General features: G+C 46.6%; 1 long non-coding RNA gene across 1 annotated transcript; it reads right to left on the reverse strand.

Moving 5' to 3' along the window:
* Positions 1-1,775: 1,775 nt before the first annotated feature.
* On the reverse strand, positions 1,776-19,867 carry LOC116987202. Its single transcript, XR_004415665.1, has 3 exons — positions 19,857-19,867; positions 12,382-12,386; positions 1,776-1,810 (listed from the first exon to the last, which is right to left on the reverse strand). It is a non-coding gene; the product is annotated as an uncharacterized LOC116987202 (long non-coding RNA).
* Positions 19,868-21,663: the final 1,796 nt, after the last annotated feature.

Consider the following 21,663-nt stretch of genomic DNA (forward strand, 5'->3'; position numbering starts at 1 on the left):
CTCACATTTAGGGACAATTTACAGAAGCCAATTAACCTACAAACCTGTCCGTCTTTTGAGTGTGGGTAGCACCTGGAGAAAACCCACGCTGGTCACAGGGAGAACGTACAGACTCCACACAGACAGCAACCCTAGTCAGGTTCAAACCCGGGTCTCTGGCGTCGTGAGGCAGCAACTGCATCAACTGGGCCACCATTGCCGCCCTCAAGGACAGGCGGTAAATGCTGAACTCACCAGCAGTGCCTACCTAGATCCTGAAAAATGAATAAACAAGAAAAAAAAAAGAAACTAAATATAGAAACCTGCGCCTGAGCGTTGAAGGGAAACATGACAGCTTTAAGAAAGCTCACTGATCCTTCCACACTCACAGGGAAAACGTGAATGATCCATTCATTCAGCCCCGCTCTTGTCTCTTGTGAGAAAGTTCAACACTTTATTTGTGAGGAGGAAAGAGAAAGATAGCGAGGGCTGGCCCTGGAAGAGACAGCGTTTCCACCTCTTTCACTTTGCACCTTTCCACTCACTCTCAAGTCACATCTTGATTCAAGATGTTGTTAGAAAATTATTGATCTGAACTGAGCAGCAAGCAGAAAAAAAAAAAGTTGTAATTGCCTCTGCTACTGGAGTGTAGGACACCAGCCTGAGGGGAAATTTAGCTTTGTAGCTAAATAGTTTCTGTGATACTTCAACCTTTGAAGTATTGGATTTCTGCTGGAGCTGCAGATTGCCCAGACATTTTCTGAAACAGAATTTTATTTCCTCAAATGTCACAATGAGAGCAGACGAACCAGCAATCGCATTCACATTTGGAATCACAGATTCATCGATGAATGCTGAGGGATTGAGTTTAATCTGATGACATCTGTTTTTAATCAGTTCAGTTTAGTTTATTGTCACGAGCACCGTGGCACAGTGAAAATCTTTTTGTTGTATGCTAACCAGCCAGCAGAAAGATAATACACAATTACAATAAATGCATTTACAGTATATAGTTTGATTAGAGATATAGCGTGGAAACGGGTCCTTCAGCCCACCGAGTCTACACCGACCAGTGATCCCCGCATATTAACACAAGCCTACAAATGCAAGGGACAATTTACACAAACCCAACCAATTAAACTACGAATCAGTACATCTTTGGAGCGTGGATCTCAGAAAAAACCCACGCAGTCGCAGGAAGAACATACAAACCCCGTACAGACAGCACCCATAGTCAGGATCGAACCCGGGTCTCCGGCACTGCAAGCATTGTAAGGCAGTAACTCTACCACTGCGTCACTGTGCCTGATAAGGGAATAACGTTTAGTGCAAGGTGAAGTCTGGGTGAAGTCTGATCAAGGATAGTCCAAGGGTCATCAAAGAGGTCAATAGCAGTTCAGCACTGCTCTCTGGTTGTGGTAGGATGATTCAGTTGCCTGATAACAGTCTTCAATATCTAATGGTAGCTGCAGTTGAGAGTCAAGAATGTTAAGGGTGATTAATTGTCATAAGCACCAGCAACGCAACAATGACTTACCTGCTTGCAGCAGCTTTACAGGCCTGTAAATGCAACAACACAACAAATAAATATAAAATGGATTGACTGAAAGATACAGCATGGTACCAGGCCCTTCAGCCCATCGAGTCCACGCCGACCATCGTTCACCCGTTCAGACTTGTTCTATGATATTCTACTCTCTCATTCACTCCCTACACAATTGGGGCAATTTACAGAAGTACAGTTAACCTATCAACCCGCACGTCTTTGGGATGCTTGATGAAACCGGACACATGGATGGGTGACGTTTCGAGTCAGCACCCTTCTCCAGACCTTGTGTCTACATGAATACATTTAGTTTATTGTCACATTAACACTATCCTAAACACACTAGGGACAATTTACACTTATACCAAACCAAGTAACCTACAAACCTGAACGCCTTTGGAGTGTGGGAGGAAACCGAAGATCTTGGAGAAAACCCGCGCAGTCAAAGTGTCCATGATGGAAAAGGGGAAAGCAGCATTTAAGAAAAATATCGGGTTAAATATCTTACTGGAAGGGGAGAATTGGTGGCCATGATGGCAGATCTCCCAAGAAGAGGCTATCCCATTGCACCTTGTTTGTGCTGATGCCAAGAGTTTTGGTTGAGGCAGACACGACAGTGGCATTTTAAGGTACTTTTAGATATGCACATGGATTTGTAGAGATTGGAGAGAAATGGATCACACACAGGCAGAGGAGATTAGTTTAACATGGCGTTTTGTTCACCATGGACACTGTGGGCCACAGGCCCTGTTCTTCTGCTGTGTCCTATTTAGAATCATGTTATTGAGAATAGGTGCACTACACTGGTGCAGAGGGAGATATCAACATTAATACACAGGATGAACAAGCATTGTCTTGGAAACCTCTTCCTGTTGCCTCCTGACAGATTTAGTTTAGGTTAGTTTCGAGATACAGTGCGGAAACAGGCTCTTCGCCTCGCCGAGTCCACGCCGACCAGCGATGGCCCCAAATGCGGGATAGTCCACTGCACAATTTGTGGTAGCTGGGGGACTGCGTTCGTGCTCTGGGCAGCACGGTGGCACCCTTGCCGCACTGACCCCTTGGCGCTAGCTTGCCGCAGTTTAGCAAACTTGTTAATGCAATACCGTACAAATATATAGACCACCATCAATAATGCAATAAATTAATAATACCTACACCAGGTGGCGCACCAGTAAAGTTGCTGCCTTTCGATCCAGGGTTCGATCCTGACTACGGGTGCGGTCTGCGTGGAGTTTGTATGTTCTCCCCGTGACTTGCTTGGGTTTTCTCCGGGTGCCCCGGTTTCCTACCACACTCCAAAGACGTGCGGGTTTGTAAGTTAATTGACTTTGGTAAAATTGTAAATTGTCCCTAGTGTGTGTAGGATGGTGTTATGCCCCTGTCCCACTTAGGAAACTTGAACGGATACCTCTGGAGACTTTGCGCCCCACCCAAGGTTTCCGTGCGGTTCCCGGAGGTTGCAGGTGGTTGCCGGAGGTTGCAGGTAGTGGAAGCAGGTAGGGAGACTGACAAAAACTTCCGGGAACCTCCGGGAACCACACGAAAATCTTGGGTGGGGCACAAAGTCTCCAGAGGTTTCCATTCAGGTTTCCTAAGTGTCCAGGGGCATAAGTGTGCATGGATCGCTGGTCGGCGCGGACTCGGTTGGTCGGAGAGCCTGTATCTGCACTGTATCTCTAATCTAACTAAATCTGTCAGGAGGCAACAGGAGGAGGTATCCAACATTTTTTCAGGCGCTGTTAACCCTTTAACAATGCTTGTGTTTTTACCTGACATCGGACACTAAATTTCAAAGGTTCAAAGGTTATTTATTGGTCACATACACCTAGGTGCAGTGAAATGCTTCTTGCCAATGCAGCACATAAAGAAAGAATACAGACATAACATTAATAAGAGATTTAAACATAAAGAACATCCCCCCACAATGGCTCCCACCATGAGGGAAGGCACAAAGTCCAGTCCCCAACCCCAGTTCACCCATAGTCGAGCCAATTGAGGCCTCCACAGTTGCCTCTACGGAGGCCCGATGTTCCTGGCCGTTCTCGCCGGGTGATGGTGCTCCGGCGTCGGGAGAGTCTTCACAGCGGCTTGGGACACCTGGAACGGCCGCTTCCGTACTGGAGGCCGCGGCTTCCAAAGCCAACAAGGCCGCGCCGGTTGGAGCTCCACCACTGGCGATCTCGTCGCGAGATCCCAGGCTCCCGGTGTACAGTTCACCGCAGCTGGTCGCTCCTCAGTCCCGCAGCTCCGCGATGTTGTTCCCGGCGGTCTTCGGCTCACCGGAGCTCCAGCGCGGCGACCCGGGCAAGGCATCGCCCGCTCCGCGATAGCGCTCCAGCGCTGTGCCGCTGCCGAAGCCGTGGTTCTGGGCGGCCCCCGACAGGAAACGCCGCTCCAGGCCCGCTGGTAGGCCGCGAGGACGGGTCGAAACTGCAGCCCGGAGAAAAGCTGCCTCTCCGACCAGGTAGGGACCCTGAAAGGTAGTTTCCCCCTTCCCCCCCCCCCCACCCCACCCCACCCCACATAAAAAAGTCTAGACCTCCAGAAACAAAAACACTAACTAACTAAAAATTAAAAAAAAGATGAAAAGACAGACAGCTGCTGGCTGGGCAGCCGCGCACAGGTCAGCGCCACCTTGCAATATATTTAAAGAATCAAATTGAAAAGGGACGAATTTAATTAATTTTAATCAGACAATAATGATCCAAGTATTGAGTGGCATTAATTTGATTTATCCATTTATTGTTCAGTAATAACAATGGTCGCTGGGCATTAAGTAACTCAACAGCTTGTATACCAAGATGTTGTGCACAACTATTCTAGTGAAAATGTTACCCTGTACCATATCAAGCGATAATGTGTACATGATTTAAAAGACAATAATGGTGATCGGCAAAAAGAATCTATCTAACATCTAGACAAACCTTCTTAATAGGTCAAGAAAATATGTTGTCAAGTTGGAAAGGGTACAGTGAAGATTTACAAGGATGTTGCCAAGGCTAGAGGGTCTGAGCTGTCGGGAGAGGTTGAGTAGGCTTGGACTCTATTCCTTGGAGCGCAGGCGGATGAGGGGTGATCTTATTGAGGTGTATAAAATCCTGAGAGGAATAGACCGGGTAGATGCACAGAGTCTCTTGCCCAGAGTAGGGGAATCGAGGACCAGAGGATATAGGTTTAAGATGAAGGGGAAAATATTTTATAGGAATCTAAGGGGTAATGTTTTCACACAAAGAGTGATGGGTGTATGGAACAAGTTGCCAGAGGAGGTAGTTGAGACAGGGACTATCCCATCATTTAAGAAACAGTTAGACAGGTACATGGATAGGACAGTTTTGGAGAGATATGGACCAAGTGCGGGCAGATGGGACTAGAGTAGCTGGGATATGTTGGCTGGTGTGGGCAAGTTGGGCCGAAGGGCTGTTTCTCCACTGTGTCACTCAGTGACTCTATGACTAAGTATTTAGGTTTGGAATGCATTGTAGTGAAGGCAGATTCAAATGTTGTGTTCAAAGGATAGTTAGGAATGCACTGATGCAAAAGGAGATATCAACATTAATACAGAGGATGAACAAGCATGCATGTAAGCTTTGCTTTGGATGCAGCTGTTCATGCCATGCAGCACGTTATTTTGTATGGATGATTTCCGAAAAGTCCTCGTCTATTTGTGTAATCTAATGGCACCACGAGCCCAGCACTTTTTGACAGGATCTGCAGAGAAATAGCGGCAAAATAATGGATCATTCCGAACTCCTGACATGTGAAGAGGAGACCGGAGTAAACGGCCACATCGGGAAAATGCCTCCAAAACTTCAGTGCTGTATCGAGGGAGTGCCAGTCATACAGTGAGAGAGTGGGAGTCATACAGAATCTTACAGCGTGGAATCAGGCCAACTTGCCCACACCAGCCAACGTGTCTCAGCTACACTCGTCCCACCTGCCTGCGTTTGGACCAAATTTCTCCAAACCTGTCCTATCCATGCACCTGTCTAAATATTTCTGAAATGTTGCGATAGTACCTGTCTCAACTATCTCCTCCAGCAGCTTGTTCCATTCACCCACCACTATTTGAGTGAAAAATATACCCCTCAGGATCCTATTAAATATTTCCCCCCTCACCTTAAACCTACTGTACGGCCTCTGGGCATTGATGCAAAAGGCTCTGTGCGTCTGCCCGATCTATTCCTCTCATGATTTTGTCCACCTCCATAAGATTACCCCTCATGCTTCTGTGCTTCATGGAATAGAGTCCCAGCCTGCTGAACTTCTCCCTATATCTCAAGCCTTCGCGTCCTGCCAACATCCATGTAAATCTTATCTGCACCCTTTCCAACTTAGCAGCATCTTTCCTATAACAGGGTGACTAACACTGAACACAATTGCCAATGTCTTGCACAACTGTAGCATGACATCCCAACTCAATACTCTGCCTGATGTAAGTCAACGTGCCAAAATCTTTCTCGACTATCCTATCTACCTGTGACGTCTCCCCCCAGGAACTATGTGACCTGCACTCCTAGATCTCTTTGTTCTACAACACTCTTCAGAGCTCTGATATTCACTGCGAAGGTCCTGCCCTGGTTTGACTTCCCAAAATCCAACGCTTCACACTTATTTGTATTAAACTATATTAAATCATTCCTCAGCCCACCTGCCGAACCACTCAAGGTCCTCCTGCAAATTCAGCAATTTTAGATAACAAAGCTACAAGCAACAGCCTGGGCTCCACTTGGATGTGCACCCATTTCTCCTCTATCTCCTCCCCCATTCCCTTCCACCTATATTCCTTTCCATGGCTTCACTATTTGTACTTCTTCAATCCTTATTTCTTGTTGTTTATTTCATCTCTGGCCTTTGTCCACCCATCAAGCAACACACCCCCCCCCCTTCCCCTCCTCACTTGTATCCACCTATCACTTGCCAGACGTTGCCCTTCCCCCGCCTCTCTTCCAGATTACTCCCCCTGCTCCCCCTCCCGAGCGCAATTAGTCTGAAGGAGAGTCCCGACCCGAAACGTCGCCTGTCCATGTTCTCCAGAGATGTTACCCGACCCGCTGAGTTACTCCAGCACTTTGTGTCTTTTTCAGGAATCTTATTCCTGGAATCCAGTCCACTGCTGAACTCAGACATGGGGAGAGAGTGAGCAGTTGGGCGAATCCACTTGGACAAGCTGAATTAAGCATGACTTGGTTCTTTGACAAGGGCACGGCAATGAGCCCACCGCAGTTGGAGAGGGTTTGCCCTCCGCAAAGATAATTACTGATTTATTGCTGGAAATCTATCCCCAAATTGTGTGACAGTTGCAGGTAAAATTGAACGTTAGGTTACGAAAATCATGGGCTTTGTCACGAGATTTCAAGCACAGTGACAAATCAGTCATCTTAATTATATGTAAGCAACTCTCTGGAATATCACCAATAAGTGGTGATTCTGTCTAAAAATAACTGGGCCGATTGTCGGCTCACAGACAGGAGAGATGTGTTCGACAGTTGGCAGATTGAAACATAGCTCGGCTGACAGCTTCTGGACTTATCATCTAAACTTGGGTTGGCTGCAACTCACACATTGACTTTAGACTTCAGATACAGCGCAGAAACAGGCCCTGCGGCCCACCGACTCCACTCCAACCAACCTTGTACACTAGCATTATCCTCCACTTCTTGATTATGTCTTGATTAGTGCAGGTGTCAGGGGTTATGGGGAGAAGGCAGGAGCATGGGGTTAGGAGGGAGAGATAGATCAGCCATGATTGAATGGCGGAGTAGACTTGATGAGCCGAATGGCCTAATTCTACTCCTATACCTTATGAGTATGACCTACACACAAGAGACAATTTTTACCAAAGCCAATTAACCTACAAACCTTTGGAGTGTGGGAGGAGGCCGGAGCACCCGGAGAAAGCTCACACGGTCACAGGGAGAATGTAGAAACTCCGTTCAGACAGCGCCCGTAGTCAGGATCGAATCTGGGTCTCTGGCGCTGTAAGGCAGCAACTCTACCGCTGTGCCAACATGCCGCCCCTCGATCAGCTTCAGCTTTGTGAGGTAGTCATCCACAGATACACCGCTAGCTTGAGATGCCGCTTGAAAAGTGGAGTGATGTTGCCGATGGTGCGTCTTTGGTTCCAGGTGTTGTTTCAAACTTATCTATGAGAATTTCCGTCTTCTCTCTCTCCGCCTCTGGCTCAAATGTCCAACTGTTGTTCAACTATAGTCCCTTCTCTCATGTCCATAGAGGCTTTCTCACTCTCACTGGCATCCTTTGACACACTGCTGAAGATCAGGCCACATTTCTGTCCAAATCTGATGAAGGCATTCACTGTATCAGCAGCTTCTCAGTCCATTAGTGGTGCTAGGCAGGCATGTTCAACGTGTCCATGTCATATGTTGATAGAATGGAGCGGGCTGGGCTTGAAAACTATGGAATTTAGAAGGATGAGAGGGTATCTTATTGAAACATATAAGATTATTAAGGGATGGGACACGCTGGAGGCAGGAAACATGTTCCCGATGTTGGGGGAGTCCAGAACCAGGGATCACAGTTTAAGAATAAGGGGTAGGCCATTTAGAACAGAGATGAGGAAAAACTTTTTTACCCAGAGAGTTGTGAATCTGTGGAATTCTCTGCCTCAGAAGGCAGTGGAGGCCAATTCTCTGGATGCTTTCGAAAGAGAGTTCGATAGAGCTCTTAAAGATTGCGGAGTCAGGGGGGGATATGTTGGGAAGGCAGGAACGGGGTACTGAATGTGGATGATCAGCCATGATCACAGTGAATGGCGGTGCTGGCTCGAAGGGCCGAATGGCCAACTCCTGCACCTATTGTCTATTAATCTGACACAGCATCACCATTCCAAACATAGGTGACTGAATAAAAGCTGACTCACTCGGTTAAGAAGGTTTAGGTTGGTTGTGTGGTTGCATACTCGCTTCACCAGCATCTAGGATCAAAACAAAATCAGTCTATTGTTGAACATTAAAATCCTTGGTAGTTTAGTTTAGTTTAGTTTGTGGGTCAAAAAGGTCCTATTTTCATAATATTATTCACCTCAACTAAGTATTTTCTTCACCTCCACTGCTGCAGAGAATACAATCTCAGTTATCAAATCTTTCTTCAAAGTGAAAAAAAAATTCCAGCCCTGCCAACATGGTCATAAATCGCCCCTGGATCTTCTCCAGAGCAATTCCACCCTTTCTACAATGTGTCATAGTCTTACATCATGGAAACAGGCCCTTCATCCCAACTTGTCCATGCAGATCAACATGCCCCATCTAAACTAGTCCCATCTACCACACGCGGTGCCTCAGGAAGGCCCTCAGCATCCATAAGGACTCATCACACCCCTGCCACGGTCTGTTTCAACTACTTCCCTCCGGCAGACGTTACAAGGCCTTCTACGCCCGAACCTCCAGACTCAGGAACAGTTTTATCCCAAGTGCTATAGCGGCTCTGAACCGGCCCTAATGAGTGCCCCCCCACCCACCCCCTTTGGACAGTCTCCCTCAGATGGTCACGTCAATCAATTCAGCTTGCTTATTTATGTATTGTATTTATTTACCTTTCTTGTACATCAGTGGAGCTGCACACTAAATCTCGTTGCACTGACGTGCAATGACAATAAAAGATATATTATTATTATTATTATTATTATTATTATTATTTTTATTATTATTATTATTATTATTATTATTATTATTATTATTATTATTATTATTATTATTATTTATCCGCATTTGGCCCATATCCCTTTAAACCTTGTGAGTGCCAGTGTGTGTGTAAGGGTGTGTGCCAGTGTGTGTCAGGTTGTGTTTGAGAGTGTGTGGCAGTGAAGCGGCGACAACACCCCGAGTGAGCGGACAATCGGAGACTTGGTGATGTCCGGGGAGCGTTTCCCTCTCCTCCCCTTCCCTGTCTCTTCCCCCCCCCCGGGAATGCGGGCCGGCCCAGGTGCTCTGTGCCCAGTTGGGGTCAGTGACCCGGGGGTCCGGGGGAGGTGAGGGTCAGTGACCCAGAGGTCGGGCATCGGAGTGGAGCCTTAGCCCGAGATTCACCTTATATATTCCCCTCATGGTTTTTACTCACCTCTAAAACAATTTTTGCTTTAATTTGAATTTCCAGCAGCTGAGTCAAATGGAATCATTAGAACTGCGGAATTTGCCATTTTAAATAATGTGCAATGGGCTTAAGCCAATCAAATTGTTCGTTATTTGCGGGCAACCAGCTGACAGAAAGCTATTCTCATTGGTGAGTGTGGGGAGGAGTGTGGAAGTCTTGGGTGAATTCAATTTTTCGTGACTTACTTAATTGTTTTTTTTAATGAGACCATGAGAAATTTGTGATCAGCGTGAGAGCGTGAGAATCAGATGAAATGCGTGATTCTCACTCTCAATGCGTGAGAGTTGGCAGCCCTGCCGTACACACACACAGAAACGAACACACACTCTATCGAACATATGGGCATTTGATCAAGAGCACAAATGCAATGATTCAATGACTATGCAATGATATTTTATTGTCACGTGTACCTAGATACAGTGAAATGCTGTGTGATGTGTGCGCATGTGCGGGGCTTTTCCAGAGTGTGCGCATGCGCGGGGTCTCAGGCCGGCGAGGCCTGTGGAATTAGCGATATTTTCCAGGCGCTTTGAAGTTATGTATTACAGAAATGAGTTGCTTAAAGCTTGAATAAAGTTTAAGTAAATTACGAGCTGCGTAAAAGTTTCATTTGCCTCGCAACACTGTGTTTTGCTTACAACCCGGTAAAATAATGTAGCAGTCACCTAGGCCGTACGCAAGTGTCGCCACATTTTGTGACACGTTTGGGAAACATAATCTCATTTTGCACTGTACAACTGTTGTTTTGCAAGATGACAATAAAGGTTGATTGATTGATTGATTGATTGATTGATTTTGGCGGCGACCAAGTCACAAGAGTTCACCGAACACCACATGTGGCAGCAGGCCTCAAAAACGGACGCAGGAATCAAGACAGCAGAGTTGCACTGGAGGCGTGCATCAGAGCGAGCACAAGGTGAGTGTGGCTGGCCCGCACACAGCCTCGGTAATTCCACATGATGATGTTACTCTCACTAATTATACCCCAGTGAATTGGCAGTTTGCAGCTCCACCCCACCGGCAAACAGGAGGGGAGGCCGGCAGGCACGGGGCTGAGAGCCGCACACCGCCATTGCTAGCCGCGCCGCATTGGCTGCGATCCCTCGTCTGCAAAATAGAAGGTGTGAGACATTTCCTTCTCCCATTTCACCAGACACGAGCCCCGGCTCTGATCCCTGTTGTGGGCGGCAGGCAATTTATATTGATGCACAGCAAGTAATTAAATCAATGTGAGATAATGAACACCAATTAGTGGTCCAGTTAGGCAGATCTTCTCGTGTAAATACTCTATCTTTCCCAACGGGTAACTCCTTTTTATTATCTGTTTATGTTTAATTTCCAACAGCCACAGACACTTTGTACGTTTGCCACCAGCTCCCACACGCAGCAATTTGAAAAAATGATTTGTGCCTCTGTTTAATTGTCCAAACTGCACTGTTGCAGGCAATAAACACCTCTCCTGGAGCTGGGGTGATTCATATCCAGTGCATTGCAGCGGTAAGGCAGGGTGATAGACAGAGAGAGGGAGAGAGAGGGGAGAGAGAGAAATAGGGGGTTAGGGGGAGGAGAGAGAGAGACAGTGAGAGAAAAAGGGGGAGAGAAAGAGAGATATAGAGAGGGGGAGAGAGAGAAAAAATAATGGAGGTTAAGAAAGAAGGGGGGGAGAAGCGAGCGCGCGCGCGACGCGGGGCGCGAGACGGCGGTCTCTGCACGCGCGCGGGTTGTGCGCGCGCGCCGCCTTGGGAGCTCGCTCTAGTGAGCCCCGACGCGCTCTCTCGAGGTCTGCAGCGCTCGATCTAGCGCGCTCTCTCGAGTCTCTCTCTCTCTCTCCTCTCTCTTCCGCTCTCGCTCTCTCTCTCTCGCCGCTCTCGTCTTCTCTCCTCTCTCTCTCTCTCTCTCTCTCTCGCTCTCTATCTCTCTCCTCTCTTCTCTCGCTCGCTCGCTCTCTCTCCTCCTCTCGCTCGGCGCTCTCCGCCTCCCTCTCTCTCTCTCTCTCGCTCTCTCTCTCTCTCGTCTCGCGCTCGCTCGAGCCGTCTCTGTTTTGTGTTAGGTCTGGTGTTGTGTGGTGTTTGAGACCATATAGGCCCTTGTCGTTTGCCTCGTGCCCCTGGGGGATATTGCCCATTGGCAAATGACCCTAATGGCTCTTCCAGGAAAAAAAAGTATACATTAGGAATTGACATTATTTAGAAGTGACCGCAGTCTGTAAACAGATTGTTCTCCTGTATTGAGATAATGGGACAGTTAGCTGCATGCATCTGTACTCTGATAACAAACATTCTACAGGCCCAATGGGAAAGCTGTGATGGTCACTGTAGGAAGCAGCCAAGTGTAAACTTCCATTCTTTTGAAGCCTCTGAAAGGGTCTACACGATAAACAGCGTTAACCTGTCATCAGGACTCATTCTGTAACACCCCTCCTCACTTACAACATCCCCTCCCTGACAAGTTATTCCTTTGCAAGTCTTGGAGAATCAGTTTCACCGGGGTTGGAACTCAAACACTGTTTTGTTAGTTACTGCACATTGATTTAAGCTTGCATATTCTACAGGCATCTCCAAAGGATGTAAGAGAGGCAACATGACATAGCTGTGTACCAAAGGCCAAAACATGGCTATTAGTCATTGAGCCATGGAGCTATACAGCGTGGAATCTGGCCCTTCGGCCCAACTGGACCATAACGGCCCACAAGTCCCATCTACATTAGCTCCACCTGCCCGCGTTTGGCCCATATCCCTCTAAACCTGTCCTACCCATGTACCTGTCTACATGTTTATTAAACATTGCGATAGTACCTGCCTCAACTACCTCCTGCGGCAGCTCGTTCCATACACCTACCACCTTTTGTGTGTAAAACTTAAATCTTTCCCCCATCACCTTAACTCTATGTCAAAGGTTATTCAAAGGTTATTTATTAGTCACATACACCTAGGTGTAGTGAAATGCTTCTTGCCAGTGCAGCACATAGAGAAAGAATACAGACATAACATTAATAAGAGATTAAACATAAAGAACATCCCCCCACAATGGCTCCCACCATGAGGGAAGGCACAAAGTCCAGTCCCCAACCCCAGTTCACCCATAGTCGGGCCCATTGTCCTCTGGTTCTCTAGGTAATAGACTCTGTGCATCCATCCGATCTAATCCTCTCATGATTCTACACACGTCTATAAGATCACCCCTCATCCTCCTGCGCTCGAAGGAATCGAGTCCTAGCCTGCTCAACCTCTCCCTATAGCTCAAGCCCTCAAGTCCTGGCAACATCCTCATATAGTATCTTCTCTGCACCCTTAGTATTATTCCTATTATATAATTATTCCTAAAAGTGGTGTATCTGTCTCAGACCATAGCGTTTTCTGTCTTAGTATCTCCCAATCTGCTACATTTCCCTTCAAATATTAAAGATAAAATGAAATTTATTTATATCCAACCCTGACAAATTGATAGTGACCTGTGTCCTTTCCCTCTGCTCAGTCCAACTGAACCAAGCTGATCTCCCGGTGGCCCAGCACTTCAACTCCACCTCCCATTCCCAATCTGATCTTTCTGTCCTGGGCCTCCTCCATTGTCAGAGTGAGGCCCAGTGCAAATTGGAGGAACAGCACCTCAAATTTTGCTTGGGTAGTTTACATCCCAGCGGTATGAACTTTGACTTCTCTAACTTCAGGTAGTCCTTGCTTTCTCTCTCCTTCCCCTCCCCTTTCCCAGTCCTCCCACTAGCCCCACTGTCTCTGCCCACTTTCTTTATTTGTCCTACCCCCTCCCCTGACATCAGTCTGAAGAAGGGTCTCGACCTGAAACGTCGCCAATTCCTTCCCTCCATAGATGCTGCCTCACCCGCTGAGTTTCTCCAGCATTTTGTGTCTACCTCCTGTTGCCTTTCCCTTATTGATTGATTGAAAGATGTAGCATGGAAACAGGCCCTTCGGCCCACCGAGCCCACGCCGACCATCGATCACCCGTTCTATGTTATCCGACATAAAATAAAACAAAATAACATAATCATTTTTTTTTAATACAAAAATATATAAAAAGATAATGCAGGAGGAACTCTGGGTCAGGCAGCATCTGTGGAGGGAATGAACATGTGGTTTCAGGTTGAAGGTATTGAAGGTGAACCCAACACTTAATTCATCCCATGGAGACACAAGAGACTCTGGAATCTTGAGCAAAAATCAAGCTGGAGTGGCTCAGTCGGCCAGGCAGCATCTGTGGAGGGAATAACCAGACTGGATTGGAGTCACGACCTGAAACGTTGTCTGGTCCGTTCCCTCCTCAGATGCTGCCTGGCCACTGAGTTCCCCCAGCAATTTGTGTTTGGCTAATTAATGGCAATGTTGTTTGTGGGATCGGGCTGTATGGAAAGTGGCTGCTAAATCAGTCTATGCAGCTTCAAGGACATGAAAGCGATGCACACTGAGGCTTCTTTGATGCTCAGATGGTATTTCATGCAGATATTATAAATCGTGCCACTATATATAAAATTCTTTTTGAAAGAATGGTCCCTCTTTAAGAAATACTTTATTTGCAGTTTATAAATGATACAAGTATACAAGACTTTGCAGTACTTTTATTGATTTTTAAACCACTAACCCTTTGTCAAGAACTGCGGTGGTAAATGCGCAAACGTTTGTTTCTGATTCCACAACCAGCGCACTCCTAATTTGTGGCCAGTTGTTAAACAATTCCCTGCAGGTAGAAGAATAAATCTCTTGGATTGATGGTTCTGTTAAATCTATAGTTCCTATAGTTCTGACGGAGCCCTTTTATGGCCTATTTAGATGTTAGCATCACCCTACTTCAAACATCAACAACTTGTGTTTATGCAGCAACTTTTACACCTCTCGTGAACAAACAGCAGACTGCTGGAGGAACTCAGCAGGTCAGGCAGCATCTGTGGAGCAACGGACAAAAAAAGTGCTGGAGTAACTCACCGCATCAGGCAGCGTCTCTGGAGAAAATGGATGGGCGACCTTTTTGGGTCAATAGACAATAGGCAATAGACAATAGGTGCGGGAGTAGGCCATTTGGCCCTTCGAGCCAGCACTGCCATTCAATGAGAACATGGCTGACCATCCACCGTCCTCTGCCTGTTCCACCATCGAGGTCTTCTTTAGTTTAGCTGAGTTTAGTTTAGAGATACTGCACGCAAATAGGCCCTTCGGCCCACTGAGTCCACGCCGACCAGTGATCTCGGCACATTAACACGATCCTACACACACTAGGGACAATTTACATTTATACAAAGCCAATCAACCTACAAGCCTGTACGTCTTTGGAGGAATCCGAAGATCTCGGAGAAAATCCACGGGGTCATTGGAAGAACGTACATTCTACGCACAGACAGCACCCGTTGTCGGGATGAAACCCAGGTCTCTGGCACTGTAAGGCAGCAGCTCTTCCGCTGCGCCACCGTGCTGCCCTGGCCGCGCTTTGTCAGGAACCTCCTGCCTCGACCTACCCACCGTGGGTGACCCTGCCAGGGGCGCAGCTCCACACAGTTTAGCTCTCAGGATCTCAGGCACGAGCAAGCTTCTCCAGCCCAACAAGGGGTGACTCCTTGGAGAAATGTCTGGAGATGGACCTAACACACAGTGAAACAGGACTTGCTTCTTGCTCTGCTCAATGAATGTGTGCCTGGCATTTATTGTGCAACCCTAATGGTCCCACAACTGAGGAGATGGTTTATAGCCAACCACATAGGAAACATTTGAACAAGCATATGGACAGGAAGGAACAGACTGAAACAAGTTTCTCCCACCCCCCCCCCACACACACACATACACAACTAAAATAAACTGAAACAAACTGTGACAACGGGACGAGAAAATAAAAATTAAAAAAAACAAAGGGACTGCAGGCGAGCCGCAGCTGCTAGGACAGCGCCCCCACTTCTGGATCCTGAAGATCAGTCTGAAGAAGGGTCCTGACCCAAAATGTCATTTGTTATTTCCTCCACAGACACTGCCAGACGTTACAGTTCCTCCAGCACTTATTCGGACATTGATGGCACAACCGATAAAAGGCTGAAGGGTGCAGCGACTGTGATGCAGTGTAGATGGGACATGTTGGTCAACATGGGCAAGTTGGGCTGAAGGGCCTGTCTCTACATTGTGTGGTTCTGTGGCAAATTGGAGGATTTGGACAGACCAGGTTTGACTCGCAGGTTAATGAACCAGATGGGTTTTTACAACAATCTTGGCTCCTATTACTGAGACCAGCTTTTTATTAATTGCAAATGTATTTAACTCTTTCAATATAAACTTCCCAGCTGCTGCGGTGGGAGTCAAACTGATGTCTCTAAATCAACTGTTCAGAACTCATTTTGCTAGCTCAGAACTTAATCACTATGGCCCTGCAACCCACGGTTCCAAACAGCCGGCTTCAGTCTAATTGCCAGGGAGAGGGATGTCCAGTGGCAGGGAAACAGTCTGTGGAAATTGTCTCTAACGTGTAGGATAGTGCTAGTGTACGGGGTGATCACTGGTTGGCACCGACTCGGTGGACCGAAGGGCCTGTTTCCGCGTTCAACCTCCAAAAAAAAAGATGCTGTCAGACTCACTGAGTTCCTCTTTGACACTTTGGTTTTTTCTCAAGATTGCAGCATCTGCAGGTCCTTGTGTCTTCCTTATACTGGCCTCTGGGCACAGAGACTGGTTGTTTACATTCTCAAACCCAGGTGTACCCAGAGGCAGGGCCAAGCACTAGGCACCGGTGGATCTCAAATAGTTTCTGTGATTCCTAGGCTTCCGGAATTACAGGGCAGAAAGCAAGTCCTGAATCACTGGTGTCCCAAAGGGTTATTCTACTATAACACACCTGCAGCACGAAGGGACTCAGCAAGGGCTGGGTTCTGAGGGCTACACTAATCCAACAAAAGACAATTAAAAGGCATTTGTGTAGGAACTGCAGATGCTGGTTTATACCCAAGATAGGTACAAAAAGCTGGAGTTGCACAGATGCTGCATTTCTGGAGAAAATAAATAGGTGATGTTTCAGATCGGAACCCTTCTTCACTCTGAATGGGTCTGAAGAAGGGTTCCGACCCAAACGGTCACCTATTCCTTTTCTTAAAATACATTTGGGCAGGTACGACGATAGGAATGGCTTAGAGGGATATGGGCAAATGCAGACAAACTAGTAGATGGTGCATCTTCGTCAGCATGGGCAAATTGAGCCAAAGGGCATGTTTCCATTCTATGACTTTATGACTCTAATTCCACAGCTCTGGCACTACTGGAGATGTAACTAAACAAGCGCAGTGGAGCTGGAGAGAAATGTCAACAATCCCCGTCCAGATTATCACAACAGCATTCAGCTTTACTCATCCCATGCAAGAGCTCGGTGCCAGACCCACCAGTTATATTTTCCTGGCACTGGGACTCGAATCCTGTGTCTAAAACAAACACATGCAGATTCATGGACTTAACCTATCACCCTCCACAAGATCGGTACAATCTCCTCACAACGCACAAGGAACATTTAGACAGGTACATGGATAGGACAGATTTTGAGGGATAAGGGCCAAATGTAATTCTGTCGGTGCCCTTTATGTGACGACTATTTGCATACCTTTGGTTTGCAAGTAAAATATTTCACTGTGACCATATGGCATGGATTCAGTTCAACGAGTTGCCTGTTGCATCTCTGAACACCACCCCGCTAGTCTCCGGTGCCCCTGCCCAGCTCACATGTGGTTTGTCCTTTCAGGTTGCATCTCACTCCTGGCATACACCATGGCGGCACAGTGGCACAGCTGGTAGAGTTGCTAGAGACAGCGGCAGAGGCTCGGGTTCGATCCTGACTACGGATGCTGTCTGCACGGAGTTTGCACGCTCTCCCTGTGACCATGTGGGTTTTCGACGGGTGTTTAGTTTAGTTTAGTTTAGTTTAGTTTAGTTTAGTTTAGTTTAGAGACACAGCATGGAAACAGGCCCTTCTGCCCACTGAGTCCCGAGTCCTTACTGATCAGCGATTCCCGCACACTAACACTTTCCTACACACACTAGGGAGAATTTTCAATTTTACCAAGCCAAGTAGCCGATAAATCTGTATGTCTTTGGAGCGTGGGAGATAACTGGGACCCTATCGGAGAAAACCCTCGTAAGTCACGGGGAGAACGTACAAACTCCACACAGACAGCACTCGTAGTCGGGATCGAACCCGGGTCTCTGGCGCAGTAAGGCAGCAGCTCTACCGCTGCGCCACCGCCCCACATTCCAGAGACGGGCGGGTTGGTACGTTATTTGGCTCCTGTAAATTGGTCCCAGTGTGGAGAACTAGTGTATGGGTGATCGTTGGTCGGTGCGGACTTGGTGGGCCAGAGGGTCTGTTTCCATGCTAAACCCTAAACTGTAAATTCTAAACACGTTCCCTTCCAACTGACAGTGCACTGAAGGCAGCTGCAAACCGTGGCTAGTTCAGCTGAACACATCAAAGATAAAACCGAGAGAAGGACATGCAGGGGCCCATCCATGGTTCTGTTCAAATTGTAATCCTATGACATACAATAAATCACCTTGCTGCCCATTGTGAACATGAAGAAGCCTCAGAAACACACAGAGGCTGCAGAACAGTTGAGTTTTGTTTCGTGAGGAAACATTGGCATGTTTATTGATTTTTCTTTTCAACATTAAACCAGAAATTGGGACAGTAATTCGCCTCAAGCTGGATGGCATCTTGATCAGAGTCATGGAGTCATACAGCATGGAAACAGGCCCTTCGGCCCAACTTGTTCATGCTGACCAAAATGCCCCATCCAAGCTAATCCCATTTGTCCACATTTGGCACATATCCCTCTAAACCTTTCCTATCCATGTACCTATCCAAATGTCGTTTAGATGTTGTTGTGGTACCTGCCTCAACTAATTAGTCCACAAGCATGGAGTCTCCACACAACAGACTTATTACGGCCGTGTCGGCCCCAGTTTGGGTTACCTAGATTCCATATCAAAGCTTATCGAGATCCTGTGATTTTCATAAAACTCCAGAGACATCATGTCCAACCTAAAGGGTCCTCAGGAGTTCCTCAACGCCTGGAGGGACTGGCCTGTGGCTCTAGCGAGTAACTATTGACAGGTCTCACCTACGGAAGCCTAATTCCAGGCAACCACACGATGTGAAGACAGGGCCCAGAGGCCGGTGACCACCCTTACAATGTGGTGAAAGGAGCAGAAGAGGGAAGAGCTTAGAATGAGCGAAGGGGAAGAAGAATGCATAAAAACCCAAAGTGGAGAGATGTGTTCCAAAAAACATTGGTCATATGTCAAGTGCGAGAAGAGTCAAGAGTGTTTAATTATTCAGAGTGTTGCGCCTCGCTGAGGGGGCGCTGTAAACAGTTTATGTGTGTATCATTAGGTCTGTCTGCCGTTGTATGTATCAAATTTAGTACCTGCACTGATGTGAAGCACTTTGGTCAACGTGAGTTGTTTTTAAACGTGCTATACAAATACATTTATTATTATTATTATTATTATTATTATTATTATTATTATTATTATTATTATTATTATTATTATTATTATTATTATTATTATTATTATTATTATAATTAAATATAATTATTATTATTATTATTATTATTATTTGCACCAGCAATAGAACAATGAAATTAATTCATGCAATTCCATACAAATAAATAGACTAATCAGAATGCAATAAATGAATAATACCAATACCAGGTAAGCAGACCTGCACAGTGGTGCAGCGGTAGAGTTACTGCCTTACAGCGCCAGTGACCCAGGTTCGATCCCTACTACGGATGCTGTCTGTACGGAGTTTGTACGTTCTCCCCGTGGCCGCGTGGGTTTTCTCCGGGTGCTCCGGTTTCCTCCCACGCTCCAAAGACACGCAGATCTGTAGGTTAATTGACTTTGGTAAAATTGTACATTTTCCCTAATGTGTGCGTAGGATGGTGCCAGTATACAGGGTTCGCTGGTCAGTGCAGACTCAGTGCGCCGATGGGCCTGTGTCCACTCTGTATCTCTAAATCATACAAAATAAACTAAACTAAACTAAACTAAGTTAAACTAAACGGTGCAAACACAAAGTCTTGAGTGCAACCAAAACAAAGTCCATAGCCAATCATAGTTACTGAGGCAGGCTTGTGGGTTAGTGTTGTGCACTGTTCAAAAGCCTGATGGTTGCTTGGATAAATATTGCCCTGGACATCATATAGTCATAGAGTCATACAGCGTAGAAACAGGCCCTTCGGCCCAACTTGCCCACACCGGTCGACATGTCCCAGCTATACTAGTCCCACCTGCTCGCGTTTGGCCTATATCCCACCTAATCTGTCCTATCCATGTACCTGTCTAACTGTTTCTTAAATGTTGCGATGGTCCCTGCCTCAAAAACCTACTCCGGAAGCTTGTTCCATTCACCCACCACCCTTTGTGTGAACGTTACCCCTCAGATTCCTCTTAAATCTTTTCCCCTTCACCTTAAACCTATGAAAGTAGCGTAAAAACCCAAAGTAAAACTCCTGCACTCTTCATGTGGAAATGTCGGCAGCTCACTTTCCCTTGGACCGAAATTGCCTTCACTTGGAATGGTTCAGCAAGCACAGATGCCAGTGGAGCTTTTGGCCCCTGTAGCAGGAGAAGCTGCTGGTTAATGCAGCCACTCCGTATACCAGTGGATAGCAGGAGAACACATCAGCCAGCTGTTCCCAGCCTCATCGGCACGAGGGGCTGGCAACGCTTTGCGGAGGGGATGGTTGGCACTCCTGTGTTTCTAACTTAGCAACTGGTTTTAAACACTTTACTGCATCCCAGACTCTGCAGAATGAAGATGATGTGTAGGACAGAACTGCAGATGCTGGTTTACACCAAGAGCAGACACAAACGTCTGGAGTAACTCAGCAGGTCAGGCAGCATCTGTGGAGAATAGGAATTGGTGGTGTTTCGCGTCGAGACCCTTCTTCAGACTGAGAGTCTGAGGGAAACTAGTGGAATGAAAAGGTGCAGAACAAATCCGAGCTGGCACTGATGGCCAAGGAGCCCAGAGGACATAGTTTTATCGAGAGATGGGCAAAATTGAAAAGAGGTGAAGGGCACGTATTTTTTTAGTTTAAAGGAGATGCGAAGGGCAAGGGGAGATTAGAGATATGTAAATGGATAGAACAAATCAGAGCCGGCAACGATGAGCAGGGAAAGGTGGAGCTCACAATGGGCCATTGTTAGCTGTGGAAGAGGTGATAACAAAGGGATATGAACAGTGAAACTAGCAGGATAACAATGAAATTAACAACACGATAGGTGGGGAGGGACGGAGAGAGAGGGAATGCAAGGGTTACTTGAAATTAGAGAAATCAGTGTTCATACTCTCTGGGCTGTAAGCATTATTAAGAGTTTATTGGGTTGTCTTCTGACCTGCCCACTGGAGCCATGGCTCTGGCCAACTGGTCCAGGATCATCATACATTCAGAGGAATACAATACCAAGAAGAGCTCACAATACCAAAAAAGCTGGAGATACTCAGCGGGTCAGACAGCATCACTGGAGAAAATGAATAGGTGATGTTTCTTCAGTCTGAAGAAGGGTCTCGACCCAAAACGTCATCTATTCCTTTTCTCCAGAGATGCTTTCTGACCTGCTGAGTTACTCCAGCTTTTTGTGTCTATCTTTGGCATAAACCGGCATCTGCAGTTCCTTCCTGCAGTGTAATTTGATGGGATAACATGCAGAACAAGCTTTTCACTAAAGCTTGGAACTAAACTGAAACACCTTTCACGCTAACATTATTATTTCACAGTCCTGACTCTAATACTCTGATTTCTCCCACACCCTTCATTCTAACAGACCAACAGATCACATACCTTTCACCAACTTTAATATCTCCCACCATCACTCTTGTATTCCACACCCTCACTGAATTATTCTCTAAGATATCCGATTCTCCCAAGCTCACACTTTCTGATATATTCATTAACTTCATCAACATTAACTTTGCCAATACTCTCTGATGTATTTCTGATCTTTGCTCTGGCAGTCTTTGATATTTTTACTCCCTCTGTGCAGGCAGAG

The sequence above is a fragment of the Amblyraja radiata genome, chromosome 25 (assembly GCF_010909765.2).
Source record: "Amblyraja radiata isolate CabotCenter1 chromosome 25, sAmbRad1.1.pri, whole genome shotgun sequence".
NCBI lineage: Eukaryota > Metazoa > Chordata > Chondrichthyes > Rajiformes > Rajidae > Amblyraja > Amblyraja radiata.